Here is a 24,018-nt window from a genome sequence, read left to right on the forward strand (position 1 = left end):
TGTGAATATTTTATTTAGGAATTTTGCAACTGTATTTATCAATAAGGTTACCTTTAAATTTTTTTCCCCCATTGGAGTTAAACTCAATTTTTCAAAATAAGCCCTATTTCATTTTATTATTATTTTTAATAATTGTATTATTTATTTTTGGCTACACTGGATCTTCACTGTTGCGTGCAGATGTCCTCTAGCTGTGGCGAGCAGGACTACTCTCTAGCTGTGGTGGCGGGCTGCTCTTGGTGGTGGCTCCTCTTGTTGGTGAGCAAGGCCTCTTGAGCACAGTCTCAATAGTTGTGGTGCAAGGGCTTACTTGCTCCTTGGCATGTGGGATCTTCCGGGATCAGGGACCAAAACCCATAACTTCTGCATTGTCAGGTGGATTCTTTACTTCTGAGCCACCAGAGAAGTCCCCAAATAAGCCCTATTTAAAAAATTATTCCATATTGAAACTATTAGTCTTAATAGAACTTTTCTTTCTAGAAACAATAATAAAAGAAACAAAGCATTTTATAAAATGTGGTCCCGAACAAGTCATTGTAAATAAATAAATGTATATTTAACTTCTACTTCCTCCAAGCAGAGGCTGCTTTCTGTTTCTCTGCCTTGGAAACAATGTGAAAAACAATCCATAAGCAATTTTATGGAAGGGCTGCCAAAACCAAGCTCAAGCCAGTTGGATGTGGACACCTCTTAGAAGAATTTGGGGGAATCTGACCAATGAATCCAAGTTCTATTTTTAGAACAGATACAAAGGTCAAGTGGTTTCTGCCAAGCAGCAATACCTCCTGAATCAGGCCCACCCTATGCTCACCTCTGCTAAGCTCCCAAATAAATCCTGATGCTTTCACTCCAGAGGAAGTGTTTTCTTTTTAGAGGTTCAGTGTCCAGGGAGCTCTTTATGCGACTAAGTGAACGCAGGCGCCACGTGGGTGTTTAAGTGTTGGAGTCAAAGTATTTTCCTAATACCAGCTAGAGAGAATCCAGCTGTCAGTGGCTCATTTCTGGTTTGTCCTACTTCCCCACCATGCATTTGCAGACCTAGGACCACAGAGAGTGGTCTGTATCATTATAAGAACATCTGATGTCCATACTAACTTATGACTCACATTCTGTGCCTGGAAACAGCCCCTGTATTTAACCATAATTCCTACACAGAATCCACTGTGGCAAGGTATTAAATACATGGTCACAAAACATTAATGATCTGTAGAAGATCATAGTCTTTTAACCATAGTTATCACATGTCACATTCACAGCCAGAATCCCCAAGGATTTTTTTTTTTAATTGAACAAAACAAGCAATAATGTAAAAGATACACACACACGTTTTACAGAATTGTGCATGGGGAAACTCCATTCGTTAAATGCCGCTGAAGGTATATTTTGCTAAGTTGTTCCTCCAAGTGTTTTGTTTGGAAAATCTATCCCAGTAGGGCATGGCTGTTTATTGGGCGAACAGAAATGAGATCCTTGTTGCAATCAGAAAGTTTAAGTTCAAAAAAAGGACCTGTAGAAACACTTAAGTGCTCTCAGAATGTAGTAAAGTTGGAGTGAAATTCAAAACCAAACCAGCTGCAAAAAAGTACATACCAGCCATCTCTCTGATGGCTAGCCTGGTACCCAGATGTGCAAAAAGCTTCAGGACACTTAATTTGTTGGCCTCCTCCCATCTGGTGGCATAATCTCACAATGTGTGAATTTCACAAAAGAGTCATACCCTTCTGCTAATTAGCTGTAGAGGATTTGTTCATACCCTTCCCAAATATGATCTTTCTAGTCTTTTAAGAGATGCTCACACATTATTCCAACTTGTTGGACGATGAAGGAGGACTGGTTGCTGTTCATCCAGGAGGAACCTGGAGAACCTAGATGCTGGGCATGCCGAGGAAAGAGATGACTTCCCAAAACACAAGCTTTAAGAACAACTTCTGAATGACTCCACTGCTGATAATGACTGTAGTCTTGCTTGATGCTCTGAAAAATTTGCTCCGGTTGAAAGGCGCCCTGGATAGGGCGCAGGGCCGGGCTGCTGCAGAGTGGGCTGGGGGTCTGGTCCTCAGTCCAGAGTCGGGGGCTCTGGGCGGAAGTGCTGCGGCAGGAGGCGGGCGGCGGGCGGCGGCCGGCATCCCCGCAGCTCCGGGGAATCGGCGCTCAGCAGCGCCGCCCGGGTGCCGACAAGTCGCCCCGCACTTGTGTCGCCCGGTGGCCGGGGACCAGGAGCCGGCGTGACCGGCTGCCGCCCCACTTGTGACTCTTCGGTGGGACCGGCAGGCAAGAGGGCGCCAGAGGTGCCTCCAGCACCCCCATACGAGGTGAGTTTAATAATTATTGCTAAAATGTAGTGTGATTAATTAGCAGTTGTAAAGGATTATGTGAACATCAATCAGATAAAATAGTGGAATCAATGAAATCCAGTCTCTGGATTTAAGGAAAAAGAAATTACAACTGTCATTTTATATTTTAATATCTTCCCTCTTAGTTTATAATTTTGAAACACTTAAAAAATACCAGACCCACGACCCCAAATGTTTAAAGTATGATCAGTTATGTCCGACTCTTTGTGACCCCACGGACTGTAGCCTGCCAGGCTCCTTTGTCCATGGGATTCTCCAGGCAAGAATACTGGAGAGGTTTGCCACTTCCTACTCCAGGGGATCTTTTCAACCCAGGGATCGAACCTGCGCCTCTTGCATCGCCTGCAATGGCAGGCGGATTCTTTACCAGTAGCGCCACCTGGCGCTTTTGAAGAGTTGATGCTTTTGAACTGTGGTGGTGAAGACTCCTGAGAGTCCCTTGGACTGCAAGGAGATCCAACCAGTCGATCCTAAAGGAGATCAGTCCTGAGTGTTCATTGGAAGGACTGATGCTGAAGCTGAAACTCCAATACTTCGACCACCTGATGCAAACGCTGACTCATTTGAAAAGACCCTGATGCTGGAAAAGATTGAGGGTAGGAGGAGAAGGGGACAACAGAGGATGAGATGGTTGTGTGGCATCACCGACTCAATGGACATGGGTTTGGGTGGACTCCGGGAGTTGGTGATGGACAGGCAGGCCTGGCGTGCTGCAGTTTACGGGGTCGCAAAGAGTCGGACACGGCTGAGCGACTGAACTGAACTGAACTGAGCACCACCTGGAAAGCCTGTGTTAAGTGTGAGGAACCCTTTTTAACATACAGTAGTTAACAGGCCTTTATGCAATAAGTTTATAACTAGTATCTTTTAATGAGAAAACGCATCAGGAAAAGCTGTATTGATTTATTACTTTACTTTCAGAAACCTGTATTCTATTGGTCATGGACTGCGCATGGCAGGTGTGGTGAAAAGGTGAGTTGTGGAGTCAAGTGGCTTGGTTTCTAATCCTGCTCCATCAGTTTCTCAGTTCAGTTCAGTCGCTCAGTCGTGTCCAACTCTTTTAAGACCCCATGGACTGCAGCACACCAGGCTTCCCTGTCCATCACCAACTCCTGGAGCTTACTCAAACTCATGTCCATTGAGTCAATGATGCCATCCAACCATCTCATCCTCTGTCGTCCCCTTCTCCTCCTGCCTTCAGACCTCCCCAGCATCAGGGTCTTTTCCAACAAGTCATTTCTTCCCATCAGATGAGTTTCAGCTTCAGCATCAGTCCTTCCAATGAATATTTAGGACTTATTTCCTTTAGGAATGACTGGTTGGATCTTGCAGTCCAAGGGACTCTCAAGAGTCTTCTCCAACACCACAGTTCAAAAGCATCAAATCTTCAGCGCTCAGCTTTCTTTACGGTCCAGCTCTCACATCCATACATGATGTGAGAACAGTCCCTCTCACAAAGGTAACAAAGGTAACCTCTCAGGATCTCAGTTTATTCATACTTATATTGTGGAATAATAGTACTTATCTCAAAGAGTAGGCATGATGGTTTATTGGAATATAAAATGATAAGCCTTTAGAAGTTTAACTGGCATAAAGTATATTGATTTAAAAAATAAAACACATTTGTCTTGGACTCATTTTTTTCCCCATTTATTTTTATTAGTTGGAGGCTAACTACTTTACAATATTGTAGTGGTTTTTGCCATACACTGACATGAATCAGCCATGGATTTAACATGTGTTCCCCTTCCCGATCCCTCCTCCCGCCTCCCTCTCCATCCCATCCCTCTGGGTCTTCCCAGTGCACCAGCCCTGAGCACGTGTCTCATGCATCTAACCTGGGCTGGTGATCTGTTTCACCCTTGATAGTATACTTGTTTCAATGCTATTCTCTCAGAACATCCCACCCTCGCCTTCTCCCACAGAGTCCAAAAGTCTGTTCTGTACATCTGTGTCTCTTTTTCTGTTTTGCATATAGGGTTATCGTTACCATCTTTCTAAATTCCATATATATGCGTTAGTATACTGTATTGGTCTTTATCTTTCTGGCTTACTTCACTTTGTATAACGGGCTCCAGTTTCATCCATCTCATTAGGACTGGTTCAAATGAATTCTTTTTAATGGCTGAATAATATTCCATGGTGTATATGTACCACAGCTTCCTTATCCATTCATCTGCTGATGGGCATCTAGGTTGCTTCCATATCCTGGCTATTATAAACAGTGCTGCGATGAACACTGGGGTGCACGTGTCTCTTTCAGATCTGGTTTCCTCAGTGTGTATGCCCAGGAGTGGGATTGCTGGGTCATATGGCAGTTCTATTTCCAGTTTTTTAAGGAATCTCCACACTGTTCTCCATAGTGGCTGTACTAGTTTGCATTCCCACCAACAGTGCAAGAGGGTTCCCTTTTCTCCACACCCTCTCCAGCATTGATTGCTTGTAGACTTTTGGATAGCAGCCATCCTGACTGGTGTGTAATGGTACCTCATTGAGGTTTTGATTTGCATTTCTCTGATAATGAGTGATGTTGAGCATCTTTTCATGTATTTGTTAGCCATCTGTATGTCTTCTTTGGAGAAATGTCTGTTTAGATCTTTGACCCATTTTTTTGATTGGGTCATTTATTTTTCTGGAATTGAGCTTCAAGAGTTGCTTGTATATTTTTGAGATTAATCCTTTGTCTGTTTCTTCATTTGCTATTATGTTCTCCCATTCTGAAGGCTGTCTTTTCACCTTGTTTACAGTTTCCTTTGTAGTGCAAAAGCTTTTAAGTTTCATTAGGTCCCATTTGTTTATTTTTGCTTTTATTTCCAATATTCTGGGAGGTGGGTCATAGAGGATCTTGCTGTGATTTATGTCAGAGAGTGTTTTGCCTATATTCTCCTCTAGGAGTTTTATAGTTTCTGGTCTTACATTTAGATCTTTAATCCATTTTGAGTTTATTCTTGTGTATGGTGTTAGGAAGTGTTCTAGTTTCATTCTTTTACAAGTGGTTGACCAGTTTTCCCGCACCATTTGTTAAAGAGGTTGTCTTTTTTCCATTGTATATCCTTGCCTCCTTTGTCGAAGATAAGGTGTCCATAGGTACGTGGATTTATCTCTGGGCTTTCTATTCTGTTCCATTGATCTATATTTCTGTCTTTGTGCTAGTACCATACTGTCTTGATGACTGTGGCTTTGTAGTAGAGCCTGAGGTCAGGCAGGTTGATTCCTCCAGTTGGACTCATTTTTTTAAGTTGACATGTAAAGTCCAGTGGGCTGGGAAACTTCGAGACTAAGATCTGAAGTCCTGGAGGTCAGGGACTGTGTTATTGGCCTGCATCCTCAGTCAACACCTGGTAAATAATAGATGCCTGAGTGAATGAAATCAGAGGGATTTGGGCTTCAGTGGTAGTTTTGCCATGTGTGTGCAGCTGCCTAAGTCCCTTGACCACTTAACTGTAAAGTGAAAAAGCTTCATAAATTTGTTGTGAAGATAAAGTGAGTTAATGCATTCGAAGTACTTAGTGTCATACCTGGCACCGCAGGCAGTCAGGCTGTGAAACTGAGAGTTTGAGTTGTTAAACAGTCTATGTCAGTCTATTCAACTATCCATCAATGTCATAGCTGGAAACCCCTGCCCAGGAAAGCAGTTTGTAACTTTACTGTTTCCTTACTTTCCCTTCTTCCCTCTCTAAATCAGAAAAATAAGCTTCTAAGGCTTCTTTTGACTACTCTGGTGGGAAGACTCTGTACGATGCCTACCCAGGAGCCATTCCTTTCTCTCTCATTCCCCAGGTTGGTGGAATTAGGGGACAGACTGAATTTTTGTTCCCAATCCTTCTTTCTCTCTAACAGAATTATACATCTATTAACACACCTTTTGGCACATGACTTTGTAGCCCTTTCCACTGGGATATCAGAGCATATATTCTTGCCTAGTTTGTATTGGACTTGGCCAGGTGATTTGTCTGGCAAATGTAATGTTACTGGACAGGACATGAGCGGATCCTCTAAATGTGTTGGTATGATTTTTACCTGGCTTCTTGTGCACTTGTCATTTGCCATGAGAAGAATATGCTATGTGGCCAGTAGTGCCAGAATAAGAAGATATATGGAGTGGCCATGAAAACATATACAGCCTACATTCAAGTCCAGTAGATCCCAGTCAAACCAGCAGAGTCACAAATGACCTGGCGTGTGTTAGTCACTCAGTCGTGTCTGACTCTTGTGACCTCATGGATTGTAGCCCACCAGGCTCCTCTGTCCAAAGGATTTCCCAGGCAAGAATACTGGAGTGGGTTGCCATTTCCTACTCCACACAAATGACCTACTTGCTCATAATTAAGAAACAAAATGCTTGTTCTTGCAAACCACTGGGAATTTGGGGTTGCTTGTTATCAAGCATTATCCCAGCAATAGCCAACTAATACAGGCAACAGTCTGCCGAGCTCCAGAGGATGAATCATAATTGATCTAAGCTCATTCTGTTATTCTTTTCAATACAGTTAATTTCCAGATTCTCTTGGAGGTATGAGTGTCCAAATGACCCAGATTGGCCAAAGAAATTTGCAAAGATGTTTACTGGGGACTTCTGGAAAAACTTTTTCTTCCTTGATAAAAGGCATGGTAGGGACTGGAAGTGGTCTTTCCCTCTTCTTCTTTGCTTGAAAATTCAGTGGGCATCTTAAGACCATAAATTGAAAGACACAAAGATGTAAAGCTAACAGCTAAGGATCAAGGTTGTGCATGCATGTTCAGTTGTGTCTAACTCTTTGTGACCCCATGAACTGTAACCTGCCAAGCTCCTCTGTCCATGGGATTCTCCAGGCAAGACTATGGGAGTGGGTTACCATGTCCTCCTCCAGGACATCTTTCTGACCAAGGGATCAAACCCACATTCCTGGTGTCTCCTGCATTGGCAGGTGGTTTCTTTACCACTGCACCACCTGGGAAGCCACACAACTAAGGATGATGGAGCAAATAAAGCCTAGGCTCTTGATGACATGGCTTAGTGGTTGACCAACATCAGTGACCGCCAATCTCTACATTCTTTAGTTAGATTTTCTGCTTCCCAAGGCACTCCTGGTCTAGTACACTTAATGTCAGTTTAGTCATCCTAGGCACTGTTTCTCTGAGGTGAGTGATGAAAGAGAAAAGGGAGCTGTGTGATTACAAGTCTCCTCCTCACACAGATTCTAGAAAACTTTCTTATTTACTAGGTTATTAGAACCTTGCCTTTGTCAAAATGTTTCTAATAACAATGAAGTAATTAGCTTATGGGTACCTGTAACCAAAAATGTTAGGGACTGATGTGGGTATAGAAAAGTATATCCTGGCCAGTGTTGGAGACAGCTGTATCAAATGGCAGTTTCTGAAAAGGAAGCCATGCCCACAGTGCAACCGTATAGTAATAGGGTCTCTTGGTGGGTTGCTAGGAGTGAGCTGTCTAAGGCGTTCAGGAAACGTGTGATGTGTGTGATTCCACCATCTTCAGTTTGCACTGAGTGTATCCTCAGTGTGAATTTGGCATTTGTGTGAATTGCTACTGGATGAAGGGGGAAGACTGCCAATGGGGTACTACCTACAAGACTTTTTCTTGGTTGAGATGTTTGAAGAGTTAAAAACATGAACCAGGGAACTTGATGCCTACACAGATCATTCTTCGAAAAACTCTCTATGATGTTGAAGTCTGTTCATTTTGTAAAAGTAGTAAGGCAAATTGTCCTTGTTCATACAGGCAGTTTGAACTCTTTACAAAGCCGGTCTCAAAGGAAGACATAAAACAGAATGCCTTAGTCAGGAAAAAAAAAATATTCTTGGTGCTGTCGTCCTGCAGAATCTCTCAGTGTTGGGGTGAGCATCTGTGAGGAGGGGCTTAGCCTCCCAGCCAGCTAGCAGCACGAAATCAGCCTGTCCAGTTAGCGCTTCCCTTTAAACTGCTGTCAGATCTAACTACCTGGCAGGTCCACAGGGAGGGGGAAAGACATATCATGAACTTAAGAGCACAGTAAAAATCCTTGATGACATTTTTCCTTCTTTGGTAGAAAATGCCTTTCTCTGATTTATGTAAGAACTTCAAGGACACATGACATACCTGGCATTCTGTGCTCTTTACTGCTGACTGTGGGGGTAATTGCTTCCAGTACTTGCAAGATCCCGATATTAAGAGCAACTGGAATGTGTTCAGAGAGTACTAGAAACAAGGGCAACCAGCCATCATAAATTGGACACTGAATTTTGGAAACCTGAGTCCTTCAGCAAAAAGTTTGGTGACCAGGAAGTAGATCTACTAAATTGTAGGACTGTTTGAGTTGCTATAACAAAATACCATAGACTGGATAGCTTAAAAAAAACATTTATTTCTCACAGTTCTGGAAGGTGGGCAGTTCCAGGTCAAGGCGCCAGTAGATTTGGTATCTGGTGAGGGCCACCTCCTGGTTCATAGGTGGCTGTCTTCATGTGTCCTCATGTGATGGAAGAGGGTTGTAGAACTCTCTGGGGTCTCTTTTATAAGGACACTAATCCCATTCACAAGGACTCTGCCTTCAAACCTAAGGCCCCACCTCCAAATACCATCACACCTGGGGATTTAGGTTTCAACATAAAAATTTTGGGAGGACACAAACATTCAGTCTATGCCAAGGAACAATGAAATCATCACAGAAGCCACAGTAGGATACTTCTGGAATGGATTTGAAGCTTTTCCAAATCTCTTGGAAAATGAAAAAGAATTAATGATGTTGATACTTAAGGACTGGCTATCGGGGGAGTTCAGAGATACCATGTCCTCCAGGTTTGATGATCAAACCAAAGCCAGAATCCTATTACTTGAATACGCAGGGTGAGATGACAATTGAATTTTGTCTCTAGGCTGCCTAACTACTTTATTTGGTCAGACTGAGGTCCCATAATGGGGTCCGTAATGCTTATGGATTAATTACTCCAGAAGATTAAAAATGTGGAGCAATGTCTTTACTGAGACATCAGATACAGCTAATGTTCTGAGGTCTATGTGGGAATTCTCAAAGGACAGTGTGAACAGGAAGTCCTTAAAGTTGTGCAAGATGGAAATTCTCAAGAACTCACAATAAAGCAATTTATTGGAAGAGAAGCCAGGAGCCTTCTGGCCAATGTATGTTAATGAAGACACAAAGAAGATATGAAGATTCTTTAAAAAGGCATCAAAAGAGAATGTTCAAGAAAACCCTGCAGCCATGATCCTATCAGTGATTAGAGCTGGTATTTAGATTGATCACTAAGAAAATATCTTCATAAAGAATATGGAATTCAAGGCTGGGATATTATACAGTTTATACAATTTCTAGAGATGTGGCATTTATCCCAACTGGAATTCCATGTAAGGTTCATAAGTTACATAGTCACATCAAAGTGTTTGAAGATTTTGTTTCTCCAGAGCATGTTAATGCTTCTGGCTAACTCAGGAATTCTGGTATCTGTCACAGACTTATACTAATCATGAAGATAAATTAAGGTGAAGAATGTCATTTACCACAGAGTGAAAGATGCACTTGCTATACTGAAGACCAGAAAATCCAGTTTGGACAAACCCTAAGGGTCCCAGAGATGCCTTAACTCCTGCACAGTGAAGATAAACCCTTCAGGCAGGATTCCCCTGGACCTTGAAAGTCATGTTACTTCATCCTTTTTAAAACCTACCCAACTTTTGAGGAATACATTGACCCACCCTTTCTAACATATTTCTAGTGTTTATAGACACTAAATGTATATATGTAATTTCTATTTAAAGAGCGTGCATTCTTAAACTGTGACAAAGTTTTTACTAAGTACACTAAGTACTTAGGATAAAGCTTTTATTAAGCTGTAAAAACAGAACTTACCAGCTCGGGAGCACTATATTTGGACTGTGTTTTGCTTTGTATCTCTCTGATTACTCCCTCCTCTGCCCTTTAGAATTCAGAAGAGCAGTGGAAAAAATGAACAGTGAAGATGCAATTATTGTATCGCATGGGATCGGCATTATATAGCAGAAATGAACTAATTATTGGAGTTAATCATCATTATTTAATGAAGTTTTTTTACTTAAGCTTCGATAATTTTGAGTGCTAAGCATTTGCATTAAAGTATTCATATAATTTTAAAAATTCTACAGGATATCTTTGCTTACAAAAAGCGATGCAGCATTAGAACATGTAAAGCATAAGCTAAGGGAGTTACAAGGAGAAGTAGATGAATCCATTATCGTAATTGGAGATTTCAGTGTCCCTCTGTCAGAATGGACAGATCCAAAAGGCAAAAAAGCAGTAAGGACAGAGTTGACCTCAATCAGTTGAACCATAGTTGAACCACCAATCAACTGGATGTAATAACATCTACAGACCACTTCATACAACAATAGTAAAATGTACAAGAACTTCCCTGATGGTTCAGCGGTAAGACTGTGCTCCCAATGCAGGGATCCTGGGCCTGGTCAAGGAATTAGATCCCACATGCCACAACTAAAGATCCTGAATGTGACAATTAAGACCCAGCACAGCCAAAACAAACAAACAACAAAAAACCCCACAAAAAACAAAATTAAAAAAAAAAAAAACAACCCGTAAAATATGCATTCTTCTCAATCTCACAGGGAACATTCACCAAGACCACATTCTGAAATACAACTTAACAAATTTAAGAGAATAGAAATAATGAAATGTCTGCTCTTTGATTATGGTGGAATCTACTAGAAATCAAGAAAAAAAGTGGTAATTGAAAATTTCCAAAATATGCTATGATTAGACAGCACTTACTAATTAACACATTAGTCAAAGAAGATATCTCACAAGAATTTAAAAAACACTTTCAACTGAATAGAAATTAAAATGCAACTTATGTGAGACACAATGAAAGCAGTGCTTAGAGGAAAATTTATAGCATTGAGTGCACATATTAGAAAAGAAGAAATTTCTATAATCAATAATCTAAGTTTCTACCTGAGAAAGCCAGAAAAAGAAGAGTGAATTAAATCAGTAAGCAGAAGAAAAGAAATAATAAAAATTAGAGCAGGCATCAATGAAATTAAAAGAAGTTACTATGGAAAACTGGAGGTTTCTCAAAATATTAAAAATACAACTACCATATGATCTAGCAATTCCACTTCTCGATATTTATCTGAAGAAAACAAAAACACTAATTTTGAAAGACTTATGCACCCCTCTGTTCATCATTGCAACATTATTTACAATAGCCAAGATATGGAAGCAACCTAAGCACCAGTTAATAGCACATATATATATATATGTAATATTACTCAGCCATAAAAAAAAGAATGAAATCTTACCATTTGTAACAAAATGGATGGACCCCAAGGGGTATTATACTAAGTGAAATAAGTCAGACAGATGAAGACAAATACTGAATGATTTCACTTACATGTGGAATCTAAAACACAAACATGGCAAAACTGAAAGAATCATACATACAGAGACAACTAGGTGGTTACTGGAGGGAAAGGGAGTGGGGAAATGAGAGAAATAGGTGAGAGAGATGAAGAGGCACAAACTTCCAGCTACCAGAGAAGTGAGTCTTAAGTGTGAAATGTACACTGTGGGGAGTGTAGTCAATAATAATGTCATACCTTCGTGTGACAGATGGTAACTAGACTTACTGTGGCGATCATTTTGAAATGTATAAAAATACTGAATTACCATGTTGTATACCAGGAACTAACATAGTATTGTTTAGTTAGTATTCAAAACAAATCAACTATACCTCAATTATATTAAAATTCTAAAAATTATGAACAAACTCATCAAAAGAAGATCAGATTTGTGGTTGCAGGGGAAGGGGGAGAGGGAATCAGATGAAGATAGTTAAAAGATACAAACTTCTAGTTGTAAGATAAATAGGGACAAAGTATATAATGTATAACATAATAAATAAAGTTAATACTGCTCTATGTTATATATGAAAATTGTTATGAGTAAATTTTAAGAGTTCCATCACAAGGATAAAACCTTTTCAATTTCTTTAGTCTTTTCTATCTGGATGAGATGATGGATATTTACTAAACCTATTGTGATAATCATTTCATGATGCACATAAGTGGTATCATTATGCAGTACACCTTAAATTTATACAGTGCTGGATGTCCATTATAGCTCCAAAAGATCCAAAAACAGCAAAAATAAATGAAATTAAAAACAGGAGATCAATAGAGAAAATCAGTAAAACCAAAAGCTGTTTCTTTGGAAATATGAATAAAATTGATGTGTCTAGCCAGGTTAAGAAAAAGAGCACACAAATTACTAACATCAGAAATGAAAGAAGAGACATCACTATACATCCCATGATCCTTAAAGGGATAATCAAGGAATACTATACAACTCTATATGGCAACCCACTCCAGTACTCTTGCCTGGAGAATCCCATGGACGGAGAAGCCTGGTGGGCTGCAGTCCATGGGGTCACTAAGAGTCGGACACGACTGAGCAACTTCACTTTCACTTTTCACTTTCATGCATTGGAGAAGGAAATGGCAACCCACTCCAGTGTTCTTGCCTGGAGAATCCCAGGGACGGGGGAGCCTGGGGGGCTGCCATCTATGGGGTCACACAGAGTCGCACACGACTGGAGCGACTTAGCAGCAGCAGCAGCATACAACTCTATGCCCTTAAATTTGATAACCCAGATGAAGTGGACCAATTTTTTGACAGACTTATTCTGCTAAAACTCACACAAGAAATACAAAATCTGAATAGACCTATATCTATTAAAGAAAGTGAATCAATAATTAATAACCTTCTCAAATGGAAAGCACCAAGCTCAAATGAGCCAACTGGTGAATTCTACCAAACGTTTAAGGAAGAAATTATACAAGTTGCTTATCATTTCTCTCAAAGGAGAGAAATAGTGGGAATACGAGGAAATACTTCCTAACTCATTCCATGAGGTCAGCATTACCCCAGTACCACATCAGACAAGACATTATAGGAAAAGAAATCTATGGACTGATGTCTGTCATGAACATGGATGTACAAATCCTAAAAAAAAAAAAAAAAAAAAAGAAATGAGCAAATCAAATTCAATAACATACAGTTGTGCTATAATATCCACCAGGGATTTGTTCTAGGACCCACTGCAGATACCAAAATCTGTGGGTCTTCAAGTCCCTTGTATAAAATTCTGTAGCATCTGCAGATAACCTACATGTATCTTTTTGTATATTTTAAATCATCTCTAGATTACTTATAATACCTAATACAATGTAAATGCCATGTAAATAGTTGTAAATACAGTGCAAATGCTAAGTAAAGAGTTGCTGAGACAGAAAAAAGAGACACAGATGTATAGAACAGACTTTTGGACTCTATAGGAGGTGAGGGTGGGGTGCTCTGAGAGAATAGCATTGAAACATGTATATTATCAATTGCAAAACAGATCGCCAGTCCAGGTTTGATGCATGAGACAAGTGCTCAGGGCTGGTGCACTGGGATGACCCAGAGAGATGGGATGGGGAGGGAGGAGGGAGGGGGATCAGGATGGGGAACACATGTAAATCCATGGCTGATTCATATCAATATATGGCAAAAACCACTACAATATTGTAAAGTAATTAGCCTCCAACTAATATATATAAATGAAAAAAAAAAAAACTACAAAAGAAAAAAAGGAGCTGGCAGCTGGGTACCAAGTTAAAAAAAAAAAAAAAGAATTGCTGATGCCCGGAAGATTCAAGTTTTGCTTTTTGGAACTTTCTGTATTTTTTTCTAACATTTTTGATGCCAGGGTTGTTTGAATCTGTAGATATGAAACCCATGGATATGGAGGACCAACTATTAAAGGTACTATACACCACCACCAAGTGGAATTTGTCCAACATATGCAAGACTGGTTCAACATTTAAATATTGACTAATATTACTCTGTCACTAAAAGAGAACAATCTAATGATCATATCAATAGATGGAAAAGCTTTTGACAAAATCCAATACTCATTCATGATAAAAACACTCAGTAAACTATGAGTAGGGGGACCTTCCCCAACTTGATAAAGAATATCTACAAAAACAACCAATCAAACAAAAAACAAAAAATACAGCTAACAGCATACTTAATGCTGAAAAAATTGATGCTTTCTCACTAAGATTAGATATAAGGTAAGGCTTATATCTGACCACTCCTTTTCAGCATCGTAAAGTACTGTTATTCAAATTTTAAAAGAATTCCTAAAACTCAACAGTAAGAAAATAGTTTGATTGAAAAATGAGTGAAAGACCTTAGTAGACACCTCCCAAAGAATAAATACAGATGGCGAATATGCATGTGAAAAGATGCTTCACACCATAAGACATCAGGGAAATGCTAATTGAAACAACAGTGTGATACCTCTGCACTCCTGTTATAACAGCCAAAATCCAGAATACTGACAACTTTAAGTGTTGCCTAGGATGTGGAACTTACTGGTGGGAATGCAAAACTACTTTGGAAGTCAGTTTGATAGTTTCTTATAAAACAAAACATTCTTTTACAATATAATCCAGCAAACACACTCCTTGGTATTTACCCACAAGAATTGAAAACTCACACGAAAACCTGCAGATAGATGTTTACAGTAGCCTTACTCATAATTGCCAGATCTGGAAGCAACCAAGATGCCTTTAGAAGGTGGATGGTAAATAACCTGTGTTATAGTAAGACAATAGCATATTATTCAATGCTATAAAGGAATGAGCTCTGAAGCTATTACACGGAGGAAACTTAAATGCATATTACTAAGTGGAAGAAGATAATCAGAAAAGGCTGTGTAATGTGATTCCAACTATGACACAAAACTATGTAGACAGTAAAAAGGTAGGTGGTTGCCAGGAATTCTCAGGAGAGGAATTAAAAATAAAGTGATGTCATCTTAGATTACCATGTACTCTACTATCCCACTTTCTGCTGCACTTTCCAGTATTTGACTTATGCCATACGGTAACAAGTAGGACTTCAGCGAATTCTTCCACAATTTCTTAAACTGGTCTAGTTTAAGAATTTTTAACATTTTCATGTCATCAGAACTTGGATGAGATATACTGTAACTATTGCATTAATTAACATTATAATATTTTAAACATTATTAATTACTTACATAGAATTAAATAGAATTCACTTTGTGAAAAGGATTCAGGTTTTGTAATCAAAGATCTGAATCAGAATTTGATTTCCATTTTTTATTCATCACTTTGGTCAAGAAACTTCACTTCTTCTGGGCTATACTAATCACTCTTCTGACTGATTTTTATGGAGATGAATGAGCTGTTCTATGGGCGTTGTACTTTGTGAACTGCAGAGGGTCCGGCTGGATAAGTTTCTGTTAATAGTACAGGTCTTCAGGGCCTCTGTGTGCAGTGACAGTGAGGCAGCAATTTTCATGTGGTTGATCCGAGGTAAAATATCTGGTTAGAATCTTTTCTTGCTATTTGACAGTTAGCCTGCCTGTTTGTGATATTGATGGATCTGCTCTGAAACTGTGTCAGCAGTAGTTTCCAGTCCCATTGGCCTGTAATAACTTGACCGCATGCAACATTGCAAATTAGGAACTACATCTTACCTTTTCACAAAGTATAAATTCAAAAGTTTATTGAATGAAATTAATTTTTTGAACATCAGAAATTTCTAGACACTCCTTGGGTTAGAACATGGTGGGTGTTTGCAGGGAGATAAAGGTTCCCTGGCTTTCGTGGTGCCCTGCAAAAAAGTTCAAGCCTCCCGGTGCTCTTCACAGACCATGAGAATTAGATCTGGATCCACTTGTCTGGGTAATTGATTTGATCTGAAGTGATAATACAATTTCTCTTATGTCCCCGAGACAGCTGAATTGTTACAACACAGACTAGGTCCCTATGTTGAGCCCCAGGGTGCTGGGATGACCAGTAGCAGCGCTATCTCCTCTGGTTTGCAGTCCAGACCTTGGAGACGTCTCTAGCTCATAAATGGGGTTATATGGCTCCTGGATTTACTTTAGTCACTTAAGGAGCAAGGACTCAGACATATTTCTAAAGGAGACTATTTCAGGAAGGGAGGGGGACGGGTACTTCCCTTTTTTTTTAATAAGCAAAAGAGAAAAACCGTTGTTCGTCTTCACTCCCTTACAGAGTGACCAGCTACTTGTGTGAGACACTTGACCACTGCAATACCCTAGGGGGAGGGGGCAGTGTATTTTTTATATGAACACTGATCCAGAATGCCTCATGTTCATATTCAGGATAAAATTGATAAAGATAAATATTGAAAATCTCAATGGTTTTGCCGTAGTTATAAACTGATCTGCTGAGTTTCTAACCCAGCTCACTGATGGTAAATATACCCCCTGGACTGTAGATGTCTCTTCATTCCTCCTTTTAAAACATGCTTCCCAGGTGGCGTGCTAGTGGTAAACAACCCTCCTGCCAATGTAGGAGATATAAGAGATGTGGATTCGGTCCCTGGGTTGGGAAGATCCCCCGAAGGAGGGCGTGGCAACCCACTCCAGTATTCTTGCCTGGAGAATTCCATGGACAGAGGAGCCTGGAGGGCTACCGTCCATGGGATTGCAAGAGTTGGACAAGACTGAAGTGACTTCAGTTCAGTTCAGTCGCTCAGTCGTGTCCAACTCTTTGTGACCCCATGGACTGCAGCATGCCAGGCCTCCCTGTCCATCACCAACTCCCGGAGTTTACTCAAACTCGTGTCCACTGAGTCAGTGATGCCATCCAACCATCTCATCCTCTGTCGTTGCCTTCTCCTCCAGCCCTCAATCTTTCCCAGCATCAAGCACACACAAACACACACACACACTCATGGCTAGAAACTTTATTCAGGGAGAAACTTAAGAGTATGGGGCAGGGCGTAAGTAGAAGCTTACAGTGAATGGGAAGTGAAAGGGTGGAGGGGCCGAAGCCCAGCCAGGACTTGGGGGAAGGGGTGGAAGACCCTACTCTCCAAGGGCACATTGACAGATTGGAGGGGACACAGGAACCGGAGGTCAGAGGTCCTGGAGGTGAAGGCGCTTTGATGACTTACCTGCTGAAGTTCTAGGAGTCATGCCCCTGGATGGGAGTGGGGTGTTCCAGAGGTTGAGAGGGAGGTGAGTGTGTGTCCCTTCAGGCCCTGGGAGCCTCCTCCCCCAGTCGCAGCCGGTCCTCTCAGAGAGACTGTTTTGTCAGGACAGAAAGCTGCCTTTCGTGGTGGGTCCTCAGCTTCAGCTCTGCTGCCAAGGGGAGGATGTGAGCAGGAGCTCCTCCTTCCAGGAGGTGGAGGGGGGATGAAGACGTAGAAACCTCAGAGTATCACTTCTGGCTCCAGCATCCAAGGATGGGAACACCGGCAGCACAGCCCAGAGTGGGGTCAGAATCAGCCTCACAGCATCACTCTCTCTGACGACTCCAGTTTAACAAGAGAGGAAGCCTCCATTGTTGAGAGTCTTCAGTCTTCTGTTCTGCTCAGAGATTTTTCTTGGTTGGATGTCAGAGGCTCCTGAAGCGGTGCCGGAAGGGGCAGAGCAAGGCTCCGGGTAAGCGCTGGAGCTCTGGGGCCCTCAGAGCTGCACTGAGAGCGAGCAGCCTCCCACCTTCACTCAGCAAAGGGCCGGAGGCGGGGATGGCCCAGCCCACATGCTTGTCAATGTCGGGGATGATGTGGGCTGTCCAGCGGATGTGGATCAGGGTCAGGACTGGGATGAAAAAGATAATCCCAGAGGCGAGGCCCAGGAGGACCGTGGACTGCTTGTCTGCTATGAAGGTGTTATACCTGGCAGATGAGCAGGCTCAGCAGAGCCACGAGGAAGATGGTGATGCAAAGGGGTGCAGGCAGCCTTGCACTGCCTCTGACTCCTGCTCTGTACACAGAGGACATCAATGGCCCCTCTCGTACCAGCTGGGTCGGCAATGATTCTGTTGCTGAGGCGGGTGGGCACCTTCCACAGGGGCACAGCGGCCAAGCATTCACCCAGCTGAGCAACGTCAGGACAATTGATGCCCTGGGTTTGCCAGTCCACTGAAGCTATGGTGAGGTTGGGCAGAGGTACAAAGGAGACCAAAGAGCCTCCAGTGGGTGGGGAGGCAGGCAGAAGTGGGGATTGCTAGACCATGGCACAACAATGGAGGAAGAACAGAGGCCTCAGCTCTGACCCAGCATCACAAGAGGGAATATACCTCATATAGGAGGTGCTAAATTTGCAGGAGGCCCCAGGGTGGTAGTGAGGAAACCCACTTGCTGGCTTTGGGGACCATAGTAGTTCTTAAGAGAGCAGGTCCTGGAGCCAGATGGAGCTTAATATCCACTCTGCCACTTACTAGTACTAGGGACTTGGGCAATTCACCTCACTTTCCTGGATCTTAGTATCCTACTAAGATCCATAGTGTCCTACTCTGAAAATTAGAGATAACAAGACTGCATTTTAACATGCAACTAACGTGCTAAGGCATGGACTAAATGGCACATGGTGAGCCCTAAAAACATGTTAGGTATTCCTATCATTATACCTCTGACGTCCCTAAGACAGAGAGGTGGAATTCTCGATGTGATTCGATGCTTTATGTTTGACCCTCCCTCTGCCATTCTGCACCTGCACCCTCCCAACTCCATCAGCATGCACGTGCACATGTGTCTGGACTAGAGCACTGGGAGGGCAGGGCCAGGAGTGCGTCTCTGTGGCTTGTACGGAGGTGTATTTGTTGAATTGTGACTCCCTTTAATTGTATAGAGAATTCTGCACACCATTTGTCTGTTAGTATATTCAACAATGAATTATTGCTATCAACGCATGGGTGCTTAGGCCCTCAGTTGTGTCTGACTCTGTGACCGCATGGACTGCAGCCCTCCAGGCTCCTCTGTCCATGGGGATTCTCCAGGCAAGAATACTGGAGTGGGTTGCCATGCCTCCTCCAGGGCATCTTCCCAATCCAGGGATCAAACCCAGGTCTCCCACATTGCGGGCAGATTCTTTACTGACTGAGCCACCAGGGAAGGCCAAGAATACTGGAGTGGGTAGCCTATCCCTTCTCCAGGGGATCTTCCCAATGCAGGAATCAAACTGGGGTCTTCTGCATTGCAGGCAGATTCTTTACCAGTTGAGCTACCAGGGAAGCCTATCAAGGTATTACCATCTTAATTGCAGAAGATTTTATGTAGCATTCTTGTGATCAGGGACTCTCAGGGCTAGAAGGTATGTCAGTGATGACAGTCTTCTCCTGCCTCACTGATGAGTAAACAGATGCTTATGCAAGTTTAATATTTTGTCACTGCAAATTGTTTATTAAAACAAAGCAATGCACAGTGAAAAATTCCTATTAAACTTTTTAGTGGGAGTAGGATGTGACAAGGAAGGTGTAGGGACAGATGGAGACAGCAGAGCCAGTTGTGACTGAGTTGAGGGTTGAGCTATGCTTTCTTTGCCCTTCGAGAGCTGCTCGCAGGGGAGAGGCTATAGCATCCTGAATGGGAAGTACAGGTCTACAGTGACGGGCATATAGATTACTCCTGCTGGAGATCTTCCAAATGACGCAGAGATATTCAGGGTGGCTGAAGTTCCCATTAAAAGTTGGAAGTGTTAAGAGACTGAGGTAAAATGTAAAATGGTGATTTATTGTCCTTGGTTCGAGATATTCCCAATTGGACATACCAGTAAAGATGCACTTTCTGGGTAGTTTAGCTTTAATAGCCAATCATATCCCCATGATCCTTTATTTTAGTGACTTGAACATATCAGTATATTTTGTGGTGTTCATTATTTCCTTTAAGTTGGCTTATATAGTCAATAGGATATTTTCTATCTAGATTATGAATTGGGGGGATGAGAAGAGTTTTACATAGGTCGGATACTCCAAAGGGATAGAGTGGAATGGATTTAGGCATATTCAGTTATCAGGAGTTCCAAAGATCTTCCAGGTTATGGGCCTAAAGATAAAGCAGAGACGTAGAACAGATTGTGTCACAGAAGGAGAACCACGTGAGTGGGGGTGCTTTGTGACCCTGCAGGAAAAATGGGAAAGGTCAAGATCTCAGAAGTCAACTTGGATGATGACATCTGGTCCTAATGCAATAGAATAGGAGAGCAAGATAAATGCCAAGGAGGCCAAAGGAGCAGAGAGTAAGGTGAATAACCAAAGGGTGGTGTTATCAGAGCTGAAGCGAGATGAATTGCTTAAGGGGAAATGGTGGAAAACCATGGGTTGTAAAACTCCAGAAGGACAGAATGAACTCTTTAATTAAGAGACTTACCAAGTGAAGAATCTCAGTAGTTCTGGAGACAAACTAAAGATAGCTGAACAGAGCTGCAAAGATTTGGTCCTGCAATAATAGAAACAGCAGAAGTAGAAAATTTATATAATTTTAAACTTTTTTTGTATTTTCATTTTGAAAGCTTTCAACTTATGAAAAATTTGCAAGAAAAATACATTGAGTGTCCATATACTCTTTACTGGATTTATTATACAATGGTTAACATTTCACTAGATTTGCCTCTGTCTATCACATACACACATTTTTTTTTTTTTTCCCTGAACCGCTTACATTATCTGTGAATTTTAAATTGTCTATATCACACTTCACACCTGAATCTTCATCATCTGTTTCTCAAGAACAAGGGCATGGCTGTGTGACAACAGTTCACTTACCACTTTCAGGAACTGTAACATGGATATAATTCCATGTCTAAAATTTGTATATATTCCAATATCCCCAGGTGTTCCCAAAATGTCCTTTGTATCTCTTTCTCCAGTTCAGGATCTGGCCAAGGGGCAGACGTTGCATTTAGTTATGTCTGCTTTGAAAGTGTAAGTGTTAGTCGCTCAGTCGTGTCCAACTCTTTGTTACCCCCATGGTAGCCCGCCAGGCTCTTCTGTCCATGGAATTCTCCAGGTGAGAATACTTGGAGTGGGTAGCCATTTCCTTCTCCAGGGGATCTTCGTGACCCAGGGATCAAACCCAGGTCTCCCGCATTGCAGGCAGATTCTTTATCGTTTGAGCTACGTCTGCTTTAGTCTCCTTTAATTTGCAGGAATTCCCTATCTTCTGGGGTCCTGAGTTCAGCTGTTCTGCAGAATCTCTGCCTGTTTTCTCATGATTGGATTTAGGTTAAACTGTTTTTGTTGGAGTACCGCATAGGTGGCGTGGTGGACAGCAAGCTTTGCAATAAGTCATGGGGCACCACAAAGTCCTATAAGCCCGCTGTGATCCTGCTTGCATCTTGAGTATGCTTTGAAGAGAACAAATGGGACTATTCTTCAGGGAACCAGGGCTGTGCTGACAGTTGTGCTACCCCTCATGACATAAACTGCATTCATCTCAAAATCCTACCTTACTCTGTGCTCCATATAGCATTTCAGGAATCGGAGGGCTGGCTTCTGCTACTGATTACCAGTTCTTTTTATTCTAGAGCTTATACTTTGCGCTTTTGTTTTCTTAAAGGAATGGATTTGAAAAACAGATACATTTGGCAATGTACATGTCAAGTGTTAACCTCAAGTGAGATGTACTCTTGATGTAATTTATCCTCCAAGTGAAACTGAAATCCTTTTGTTGTTCAAGGGGATACATTTTAAGTAGTGTGGCTAAATATACCAACTGGTTTGCTCAGCTTTTATACAACAATTTGTATTTTTATGAAGAACTTATCATTCAGTTCAGTTCAGTCCAGTTCAGTCGCTCAGTCATGTCCGACTCTTTGCGACCCCATGAACTGCAGCATGCCAGGCCTCCCTGTCCATCACCAACTCCCGGAGTCTACCCAAACTCATATCCATTGAGTCGGTAATACCATCCAACCATCTCATCCTCTGTCGTCCCCTTCTCCTCCTGGCCTCAATCTTTCCCAGCATCAGGGTCTTTTCAGATGAGTCAGCTCTTCGCATCAAGTGGCCAAAGTATTGGGGTTTCAGCTTCAACATCAGTCCTTCCAATGAATATTCAGGACTGATCTCCTTTAGGATGGACTGGTTGGATCTCCTTGCAGTCCAAGGGACTCTTGAGTCTTCTCCAGCACCACAGTTCAAAAGCATCAGTTCTTCAGTGCTCAGCTTTATTTATAGTCAAGCTCTCACATCCATACATGACTACTGGAAAAACCATAGTCTTGACTAGACAGACCTTTGTTGACGAAGTAATGTCTCTGCTTTTTTAATATGCTGTCTAGTTTGGTCATAAATTTTCTTCCAAGGATCAAGTGTCTTTTAATTTCATGGCTGCAGTCACCATCTGCAGTGATTTTGGAGCCCAAAAATATAAAGTCAGCCACTGTTTCCACTGTTTCACCATATATTTGCCATGAAGTGATGGAACTGGATGCCATGATCTTGGTTTAAGATGTTGAGATTTAAGCCAATTTTTTTACTCTCCTCTTTCACCTTCATCAAGAGGCTCTTTAGTTCTTCTTCACTTTCTGCCATAAGAGTGGTATCATCTGCATATCTGAGGTTACTGATATTTCTCCCGGAAATCTTGATTCCAGCGTGTGCTTCCTCCAGCCCAGCATTTCTCATGATGTACTCTGCATATGAGTTAAATAAGCAGGGTGACGATATACAGCCTTGATGTACTCCTTTTCCTATTTGGAACCAGTCTGTTGTTCCATGTCCAGTTCTAACTGTTGCTTCCTGACCTGCATACAGATTTCTCAAGAAGCAGGTCAGGTGGTCTGGTACTCCCACCTCTTTCAGAATTTTCCACAGTTTGTTGTGATCTACACAGTCAAAGGTTTTGGCATAGTCAATAAAACAGAAATAGATGTTTTTCTGGAACTCTCTTGCTTTTTTAATGATCCAGCAGATGTTGGCAATTTGATCTCTGGTTCCTCTGCCTTTTCTAAAACCAGTTTGAACATTTGGAAGTTCACGGTTCACGTATTGCTGAATGTTAGTAACCACATGACACTGTGAGATGACTAAAGCCTCAGAGAGGAGACTAGGGTAGTCCCAAACCTTAGTCACACTCACTGTCCTTTGCTTGTTGAGAGCAGTTTTCAACCATACATATTAATACACAACCTTCCTGTTTGCCTGAGGAAGGGGATTGTTTTCAGCATTGGTCACTAGAAAGATTGTGTTATCAGAGAGTTCAGATTCATTGAGATCTTGAAAGCTACAACAATTTTTGTAGAATGAGGGACAATCTTAAAACAAAACTATCATCTTTATTTATTGTTCTAATTTTATGTTACCTGATACATTAAGATACTTATATGCTCACTGAATTCTCAAACTTCCATTTGGAACTTACTTTGCTAGATGCAGGATGACAAATTGGCTATGATACCTGTTCAAACATATGAATATTTGCCATGTCCTTAGATGCAAGTCTAAAGATTTAAAACAGCTTACAGAAAACATATGATTTAACAACAACAAAAATAAGAAAAAAGGAAGCAAATGCAACTGGGATGACAGAAAATGCCAACATTGACATTCATAATGTGACACAGTGTAAGCTGTGTGATTATGTTTTAAAAGTTGACAATCTCAAGTGTAAGCATGTTCTTATGCCCAGTGGAAAGAGGACAGTGAAAATTATAGAAGAGCTGGAGGTGATGATTGCTGGGCAAGATCCCAAGCAGACCAGAAAAAGCAAGATAAAAGCCATGAGGGTGAGGGTAAGAAACTCTAAGATGTGCTCCTACACAGCATGAAATAGCATCCTTGTTAAAGGTCAATGTGGAACAAATCAAGCTGACCTCCTCCCATCCTGATGCTCGGGGCTCAGAC

The 24,018-nt window shown here is 41.6% G+C and overlaps 1 long non-coding RNA gene and 1 pseudogene across 1 annotated transcript in view; both read left to right on the top strand.

Annotated features, from left to right (window-relative positions):
• Positions 1-2,172: 2,172 nt before the first annotated feature.
• LOC133051178 (uncharacterized) overlaps positions 2,173-24,018 on the top strand; it is a 55,113-nt gene continuing 33,267 nt past the window's right edge. The window contains exons 1-2 of the long non-coding RNA XR_009691791.1: positions 2,173-2,312; positions 3,276-3,326. This is a non-coding gene — a long non-coding RNA (uncharacterized LOC133051178). The remainder of the gene's footprint in view (positions 2,313-3,275; positions 3,327-24,018) is intronic.
• Positions 6,094-9,912, top strand: LOC133051090 (lysine-specific demethylase 3A-like; annotated as a pseudogene).

The sequence above is a fragment of the Dama dama genome, chromosome 33 (assembly GCF_033118175.1).
Source record: "Dama dama isolate Ldn47 chromosome 33, ASM3311817v1, whole genome shotgun sequence".
Lineage (NCBI taxonomy): Eukaryota > Metazoa > Chordata > Mammalia > Artiodactyla > Cervidae > Dama > Dama dama.